A 10,147-nucleotide genomic window follows, 5' to 3' on the forward strand; every position below is an offset into this window, starting at 1 on the left:
TGTCATGACTTTGAACCCCATGACTCTTACAGTCAATCCCTCCTCACTCTCTTCAACAGGACTCCCAGGAGATTGCCCAGTGTTTGGCTGTAGCTCTCTGAATCTGCTTTCATCAGTTACTGTATGAAGGCTCTCTGATGACAATTAGCATTAAGTCACCAATCTGGTTATAGGAGACCACTTTGGTACTCTCTCCACTATTTCTCAGTCTTAGCAGGGGTCATCCTTGGTGATTCCTGGGAGTTTAACCCCAAAATGCCCCCCAAATGAACTATCTCACTATTCTCCCCCTCTACCCCACCCACAATGCTGCTGCTGCTCTGTTCAACCCAATCCCTCATGATCCTATCCCCCACACCTTCCCCATCCCTCCCCCTGTCCCCAGTTTACCCAGGAGATCTCTTCTATTTCCCTTCCCAGGGAAATCCATGCATCCATCTTTGGACCCTCATTGTCATCTAGCTTCTCTGTGGCTATGGATTTTAGCCTGGTTAGTCTTTACAGTGCATAACCACTTATGAGTGAGTACATATCACATTTGTCTTTCAGGATCTGGGATACCTCACTCAGGATGATTTTTTTTTTTCTGGATCAATCCATTGGCCTGCAAATTTCCTGATGTCACTGTTTTTGTAACCGCTGATAAATACTCTATTGTGTAAATGTACTACAGTTTCTTTATTCTTTGATTGAAAAGCATCTAGGTTGTTTCTAGCTATTATGAACAATGCTGTTATGAACAAGTTGAGCAAATGTCCTTGTGGTATGTTTGAGCATCCTTTGGGTATATGCCCAAGGTTGGTATAGCTGAGCTTTGAGGTAGATTGATTATCAATTTTCTGAGAAACCATCAAACCAGTTTCCAAAGTACATGCACAAATTTGCACTCCTACCGCCAATGGAGTGCTCTCTATAATCCACATCCTCTCCAACATAGGCTATCATTAGTGTTTTTGATAGTAGCTCCTTCTGACGGTAAAAGATATTGTGTTGATTTGTATTTTCCTGCTGGCTAAGTATGTCGAACAGTTCTTTAAGTGTATCTTGACCATTTAAGATCATTTTGTTGATAATTCTTTGTTTAAAGTCTGTGTCCCATTTTCAAATTATATTATTAGGCATTTTGATATCTAGCTTCTTGAGTTCTTCATATATTTTAGAGATCAGCCCTCTGTCAGATGTGCGGATGGTGAAGATTGTTTTCCATTCTGTAGGTTGCCATTTTGTCTTGTTGACCTTGTCCTTTGCCTTACAGAAGCTTCTTAGTTTCAAGAGGTCCCATTTCTTTACTATCAATATCAGTATCTGTGCAATTAGTGTTATCTTCATGAAGTTGTCTCGGTGCCAATGCATTTGAAGCTACTTCCTATTTTCTTTTCTATCAGGTTCTATGTATCTGGTTTTATATTGAGGTCTTTGATTACTTGTACTTGAGTTTTGTGCAGGGTTATAGATATGGATCTATTTGCATTCTTCAACATTCCTACATCCAGTTATGTCAGCACAATTTGTTGAAGTTGCTTTCTTTCTTCCATTGTATAATTTTGGCTTCTTTGTCAAAACTCAGGTATTCATAGATGTGTGATTTATGTCAGGGTCTTCCATTCTACTTGTTCACTTGTCTTTTTATTCCAATATCAAGCTTTTTTATTACTATAAGTCTATAGTAGAACTGAGTCAAATACTGTGATACTTCCAGAAGTTCTTTTATTATTTATTCCTTTATTATATTTATTATCATATAGAATTATTTTAGTTATCCTCAGTTTTTGTCTTTTTCATATGAAGTTGAGTTTGTTCTTCCAAGTTCTATGAAGAATTGTGTTTTAATTTTGATGAGAAGTCTGTAAGATACTTTTGGTAAGATTGCCATTTTGACTATGTTAGTCCTAATAACCCAAGATCATGAGAGATAGTTCCAATTTCTTATAGCTTCTCCAAATTCTTTTGACAAAGACTTAAAATCCTTATCATGAAGATTTTTCAGTTGTTTGGATAGAGTTACACCAGAATATTTTCTATTATTTGTGACTATTACAAAGGGTGCTGCTTCTCTGATTTCTTTCTCGGTTCATTACTCATTTGTATAAGATAGCTACTGATTTTTTACTTTTTTTAATTTTTTATTTTAATTTATTTATTTATTAAGATTTCTGTCTCTTCCCCACCGCCGCCTCCCCTTTCCCTCCCCCTCCCCCAATCAAGTCCCCCTCCCTCGTCAGCCCAAAAAGCAATCAGGGTTCTCTGCCCTGTGGGAAGTCCAAGGACCACCCACCTCCATCCAGGTCTAGTAAGGTGAGCATCCACGAAACTGCCTAGGCTCCCACGAAACCAATAGGTCCAGTAGAATCAAAAACCCATTGCCATTGTTCTTGAGGTCTCAGTAGTCCTCCTTGTCCGCTATGTTCACCGAGACCAGTTTTGACCCAGGCTTTTTCAGACCCAGGCCAGCTGGCCTTGGTGAGTTCCTGATAGAACATCCCCAGACTTCTTGAAGTTTGCAGGCAAATGGATGGAAATAGATTTTTTACTTTTTATTTAGTTAATCTTGTATCCAGTTCATTAGTTATAGCAGTTCCTATGTAGAATTTTTGGCATCACTTATGTATATTATTATATCTGCAAATAGTGAAAGTTTGACTTCTTCCTTTCCAATTTGTATCTCCTTGATCTTTTGTTATCTTATTGTTCTAGCTAGAATTTTGAGTACTATATTGAATAGATTTGAAGAAACTCGACAGCCTTATCTTGTTCCCAATATTAGTAAAATCAATTTGAGTTCTCTCCATTTAATTTGAAGTTGGCTATTGAATAACTGTATTTTTGCTTTTATTTTGGTTAGGTATGCTTTGTATCTATGATCTCTCCAGGACCTTTATAATGAAGAGGTATTGGATTCTGTCAAAGGCTTTTCCAGCAACTAATAACATGATCATGTATTATTTTTTCAGATTATACAGTTGGTGGATTACCTTAATAGATTTTCTTATGTAGAACCTGTCCCTGAATCACTGGGATGAAGCCTACTTGTTCATGGTACATTGTTTTTTGAAGTGGTCTTGGATTCAGTTTGCCAGTATTTTATTGAGTATTTTTGCATCAGTGTTCATGAGAGAGATTGGTCTGCAATTCCCTTTCTTTGCTGCATCTTCATGTGGTTTGGATATCAGGATAACTGAAGATTCATAAAAAGAATCTAGCAATGTTCCCTCTTTTTCTATAGTGTAGAACAAATTGAGGAGTATTGATATTAGTTCATTGAAATCCTTGTAGAACTCTGTGCTGAAACCATCTGGTCTTGGCCTTTTTTAGTTGGAAGACTGTTAATTATTGCTACTATTTCCTTAGGCATTGTAAATCTACTTAAATTGTTTACCTGGTCTTGATTTAATTTTGTTATATGGCACTTATCAAGAAAAATGTCAATTGCTCCTACATTTTCTAATTTTGTGGAATACAGGTTTTTGGAGTATGACCTGTTGATTCTCTGGGTCTCCCTGGTTTCTGTTGTTATGTCCCACTTTTGTTTCTGTTCTTGTTAATTTGGTTATTCTCTCTCTGCCTTTTGGTTAGTTTGAATACGGATTTGTGTTGTTCCTTTGGAAACTACAGCTCCCAGACTCCTCCTGGATTACGAATACTTGCGCATGCAGGCGTGCTCAGGTGTAGGTCATTTCTCCCAAATAACCTTGCACTTCCCGTTAAAAAGCGAGCTTCCACGAGGTCTTGCTCTCTCTTGCCCTTTACCCTTGTGTATCTTGCACACCTGTCCCTTATCGTGTCCCCCTCCCCCCATTAAACTGCACCCACGTGGGAGCCGCGTGACTAGTCTCCTCCTTTTGCGCGTGTCTCGTCTATCCTGTGTTCGTCTACACACCCCACCCGCCGTTTTTAAAAGAATAATAATTTGTATTTCTGGTTTTCTCAAAGAACCAACTCTTTGTTTCATTGATTCTTTATGCTGCTGTATTTTTTTTTCTAGTTCATTGATTTCAGCTCAAAGTTTGAATATGCCCTGCTGTCTCCTCGATGAATTTGCTTTTCTTTTCCCCTAGAGCTTTCACATATGCTCTTAAGTTGCTAGTGTGATATTTCTCACTTTCCTGTTAGCACTACGTTCATAGGGTCCCATGAATTTGGGTACATTGTAGATTCATGTTCAGTGAATTCTAGGACATCTTTAATTTCTTTCTTTATTTTTTCTTTGACTCAACAGTAATTCAGATGAGAGTTGTTCAGTTTCCATGCATTTATAGGCTTTTTATGGTTTGAGTTCTTGGTGAACTGAATGTCTCACAACAATTGTGGTGAAAATGAGGAGTTTGACTCGGAGGTCATACATGCCTTTGTACAATTGAGATGAACATATTTAATTAGAAAGCAAATATTTTACTAATGATTCTAAATAACCACATTCCTCAAATTCAATAAGGCTGGTGGTTAAAACTATGCTTTCTGAGGCTGTAAGTCAAATAATAGATCTGTGACTGAAGGGCCTCAAAAGGAAAATATGAGTATTCCCAGAAATAAAATGCTGGTAACATAAAATGCTACTGAAAACCAGATTGCATTTAGGATATAATTATATTCTGCAGGGTGAGAATACAGGGGTCTTTACTGAACCTCATGTTCTACTTTCAGTTTGTTACAGTGATAAAACACTCTGCTGAATAGTAACTTAGTCAAGAGAAACATGTAGTCCATATGTTTAACAGTGATATTTATTTTCTATTTGCATAGATATTATATAATATCATATCTCTTGTATTTTAAGAATTTAAAACCATTTTAACTGAATGTAATTTTTCTATTAAAAGTTCAGGAAAGCATATTGAAATTCCTTATTATAAGTGAGCACAGTTTTTCAATGTCACATTGAAATTCTAATACGCTTTACTTTTTATGTTAATATATTTCACCATTTTATTGTGAGTAAAAAAGACTCATGACTATTAAGTCTTTTAAGATATTGTGTCTTTCATGATTACAGTTTTTCCTTTGTCCTTTTTTAATGGTTTTCACCTCAAAAGTGACTTCCCATGTTATTGCTATTACCATATTTGTTTTCTTTTATTTTGTTCTTTTACTTCTTTTGACTTTTTATCAACAGAAGTCTTTATTCACTATCTGTTTAGTTTAATCCTTTTGTACTATTTTGGCTCTAATTGATCTCATATTAATGACTCCTGTAACTGTTAATCCACAGAACCTAAGAATCTAAATTATTTAAACTTCTGAGTATTGTGGGATTTTTCTTAACACTAGTAAATTTGTTGTATTTTCCCCAGTGTTCTGATTTTTTTTTTAAATTTTTCTTCAATTTTAACTAAAGTATTCAATTACATGTATTTATTTTTACAGGTATATTCTTGTGCTTGTGGCATGTGCACTGCAACATCCTTGAGGAGGTCTGAGAAGAACTTGTGGGATTCTGTTTTGTCCTGCTAACACGGGGGTTCCTGGGATCCCACTGAGGTGTCAGACTTGTTAACAAGTACCTTGCCTGTTGAGTGAGCCATCTCAACAACTGAGTTCATTATTATTTTTTTGGTGGCGCTTGTTTTTCTATTCTGAAAAATTATTGTTTCTAGTGTTTTATTAAGTATCATTTCTATATTTAACAGCTTTAGAGTTTATTTAAAACAATTTATTTTGAGGCATGTATCCCAAGTTAGCCTTAAACATTTTATGTACCATATTACTGAGCCTTTTGTAGATAGCACTCTGTTGCTGAGGTGACAGGGGTATAAAACCATGTCTAGTTTATGCTGTGCTTGAGATGGACCCTAGGACTCATCTATGCTACTTCCCACAGTGGGGTAGCCAGACTTGGACATTGGCATCAAAGGACTACTGCAGACTAATGGGAGTGACATAAGTTCCTCCTTCCACATCCTGTTGGCTCCCATATGGTAACTTTCCAATCTCTCTTCTTCCTTCCTTCCTTCTGTGCTTGATTATCTTTAGGAGCTGGTGAGCCTTTTGTGTGTGACTATGGAGCCTGAACTCCTCATAAACTCTGCCGCACTAGTGTCTGTTTTCTAATGGTATTAATAATTCATCTAATGAAATTCTTGATGGGTTAAGACATAAAAACCTTAGGTGGAGTGAGAAAATGCTGACAGAGATGTTGACTTGACAAATAATCCCATTGGACACTTCTGATAAGAAGATCAAATTTATCACTTTAAAGCTACAGGAAACTTGTTATGAATATTTCCTAGCACGAGCTCCCTGCCGACGCAAAAGTTCCCAATCAAGCCAAATCAAAACAAGCCAAATTAAGAAATGTCCAGGTTTAATGGGAGATCTGTGCTCTTGGGTGGCCCTGAGGGGGAATGGGAAAGCTGTGAAAATGCGACCCGGAAAAAAGAAAGGGAGACCCCATGTTCCTCTTTTGGGGGATCACTTAAATACCCTGGGGAGTGGTCCTGACCAGGGAGAGGTCAGGACCTGGCCTGCTGGTATTTGGAATCCAGACCAGGCCTGGGGGCTGGGATAGATGCGAGGGGCAGGGGCCTATGCTCCCAACTTGACAAAACTTTCCCCATATAAAACTGCCAAATGCCCTTTGCCACATTCTTACAGTCTCTTCTTTTTTTTTTTTTTTAAAGATTTATTTATTTATTATGTACACAGTGTTCAGCCTCCATGTATGCCTGCAGGCCAGAAGAGGGCACCAGACCTCATTTTACAGATGGTTGTGAGCCACCATGTGGTTGCCGGGAATTGAACTCAGGACCTTTGGAAGAGCAGTCAGTGCTCTTAACCTCTGAGCCATCTCTCCAGCCCCTTCTATGGAGAGAATGGAATCATTTAGTAGCTGTGATTAAAGAACAAGTCTGCTTCTGGAGAGGCCAGTCTATCTTAGTTAGGGTTTCTATTGCTCTGAGGAGACACCATGACCATGGGGATTCTTAGGGCAGTATTTAACTGAGGTGGTGACTTACAGTTCAGAGTTTCAGTTTATTACCATCATGATGGGAGATGACAGTGTGCAGGAAGACATGGCAGAGGAGAAGGAGCTGAGAGCCCTACATCTTTCAGGCAACAAGATCTGGACTGTCTCACTGGGAGTAGTTTGAGCATAAGAGACCTCAAAACTCACTCTCACAGTGACCTACTTCCTCCAACAAAAGCTACACTTATTCCAACATAGCCACACCTCCTAATAGTGACAGTCCCTTTGGGGGCCATTTAAATCACCACACAATCTGAACTATTTTTTATTTCCACATCCTTTACTAATCCTGATCTAACAGTTACCTATCTGGAACATTGTAATCCCTAGTATACAGGCTTGGCATACATAATTATGAACAAAGACTCTATTTCAAACATATGTATTGAGAGGTCTGACACCAATGATTCTACACTGACATTCCTACACATGGGATGGTATGCACACAAACACACATGTGCGTGTGCACATACACACACACACACACATGTACCCTCCCACACACACACAATGAAAGTTTCAGAGATGGACTGAAAACATTACAAACATATTTCTCATTTTTCAGATACAATAATTTAGAAGCTAAAATGGAGTCAAATGAAATAATTCTTTGCCCAGTGTTAAAAATCATCTCAGTGTCAGGAATGAACCATTTGATGTCTTTTGACAATACAAAACTTTACTCTGGTTCAAGAGGGTACACTGCTCACAAAAGCAGAAAAGCTACCCTGGGGCAGGAAGTTCACCTGGTGATAATGTTTCTTTTCCCCTCTGGCATTCCTCCCAGTGTTTTCCAGTTGTTATGGATATTATTGCTGCCGGGAAACATCAAGATGAAAGCCATCCTGGGGAGGGTATATTTCCTCACTTTTCCATATAACTGGTCATTATCAAAAGATGTGAGGGCAGAAACTCAGAGGGCAGTAGCCTGGAGGCTGGAGCTGATCAGAGGATATGGTGCAGGGAGGGCTCATGTTTACTGGCTTGCTCACCTTGCTTTTTCATAGAATCTGGAATTATAAGAACATTGATGGTTTGATATTTTTAAAAAATGTTCCCAAAGATTAATTTTAAAAGAGCAAAGGATTCTATTATAGAGAAAGACAGTAAAATATATGCCATAGACAAAATGCAATGAGAGTTTGGGTGTGAAGATGAAGTTGGGCTAGAGATCAGTTCATATAAAGGTCTCAGTGCTTATCACATTGAGAAGCGCAAGTACAGACATTGCACCTCTCAAAATCAGTTTGAAGTTTTGTGGTTCAGATTTCTGTATATAAATTCTGGGATATAACTTCTAGGTTTTATATTATTTGCTATCCTTTTTCTCTGATCTTTTTCCACGCTGCCTCCAAAGAGGTTATTGTTTGGAGAAATAATTGAATGGTATTGTTGGAGTTATTTAATCTGTATTCAACAGTGAGCTGTAGTATTATATATGAAAAATGTCCACCATAGGCTCACATATTTAATCACTGGGTCCTTGGTTATTGGTGATGTATTGAAAGGTTGTGAAATCTTTAGGAGGTGGAGCCTCTATGGGGGCTGGAGAGCATTCTCTCCTCTCCCAGTAGATCTGGGTTTGATTTCAATCACACACGGAGGCTCACAACCATCTGTAACTTACCTTCCTGGGGATCCTACACCTCCTCCAGCAACAGATAGGCATGAAGTACGCAGACATGCATACTGTTAAAAGACCCCATAAAAAAAGAAATGTATCTTTAAAAAAGCTAGCAACACTGTCTAATACCATTACTAGAGAGAAATGGCTCTAATAACATAACTTCCTGGAATCTCTAATCCTGTCAATTTTGTTGGATTAAGGAGCAGCAGGAAGATAATTCAAACATGCCTGGTGTTTCTGACAGTGTTCTGAGAATATTCAATAAGGATCAGACATTTGTCCTAACTGTAGGCAGTCCCATGACAAAGGGTAGAGAAGATTTGAAGAGTGCATTAACTCAGACATGTCACATTCTCTCTGCCTCTGTCTTTCTTTCCCCAGTTATAGTATGGGTTTGCATATGTTTCTGTGAGTATACTTGAAAGAAGCAAGACATCCTGCTAGGTTTCTCCCTCTCTCACTCTCCATCTGTGGAAATCACTGCTGCGGCCAGACTGACTGACCAGTAAACCCCTAGGATCTTTTGTCTCTGCCCACTCAGTTCCGGGATCATGTGCCAGTTATTATACCTGATCCTTTCATATGGGTGCTTGGATCTGACCTCAAGTTCTTAGGCATTGAAACAAAGACTTTAACAACTGAAGCATGTACAAAGGCCACAAACTGTATTCTTGTGCTGTGAAAGCGTAAGTCATGAACAATGCCACACCAGTTTGGAGTTATGTTTAATAGGGTGTTATTTATTTAAAGGGGAAAAAACTTACAGATAACCATACCAGACAACAGCCCTCTGCGCAACCAGGAAGGGAGTCTAGTCTCCAGCGGAGCAGGAAGTAAGGAGAGTGAGTGGAGGAAATAGCCATTTTTTAAAGGGAGAGAAACCACGCCACAATGGGCTGGTATCTCAGCAGCTATTGGTTGGAGGGGCAGAAGGACCTCCCGCAAAACCTCCCCCTTTTGTTTAAGTAAGAGAGTTCTAAACCTACTATGAAATTATATACAATAAGTACAAATATTCTATTCAAACTAGCTTAGGTCTTGTATAATAAATAACTTGGCCAAGTAGTGAGAGAAAAGTAATTACATTTATATAGTCTTCAACCCCATCGAAGATCTAAGAAGGGAAATGATGTTACCTGGGTAATTAGGAAGTTCAGTAAAACAACTTCCAAAACATGCAACAAATCACAGAGACAACTAGCTACCTGGGCAATCACCCAAAGTCATGTTTGCAGTGTTGAAGCAACCAACTTTGGCTAAGGCCTAACATAACTGACATACCATTTTCAAAGGCAAGCAACTTTTCAAAACTATCTTACCCTGTCTTGGCAGGATATGACAGTCCTGTTTTATCCATTGATGCACGCTCTGTATCTCTGTCAGTGGTTGAGGTATGGGCATTTCTTTGCCCCAAGGCCAGTTCTGCCAAAAAGAAAGACTCCGGGTAGAATGTCTTTGGTTCTCAACATTCTCTCGGGAATAGAGCAATTGTGTCTCACTACCATAAAACTCTGAGTTAGATTAAAGGCCATTTTCTACAGCTCTTTGAAGAGGTTGAA

This window comes from Alexandromys fortis, unplaced genomic scaffold (assembly GCF_014885135.2).
Source record: "Alexandromys fortis isolate MF-2015 unplaced genomic scaffold, M_Fortis_MF-2015_v1.1 scaffold_96, whole genome shotgun sequence".
In the NCBI taxonomy this organism is placed as follows: domain Eukaryota; kingdom Metazoa; phylum Chordata; class Mammalia; order Rodentia; family Cricetidae; genus Alexandromys; species Alexandromys fortis.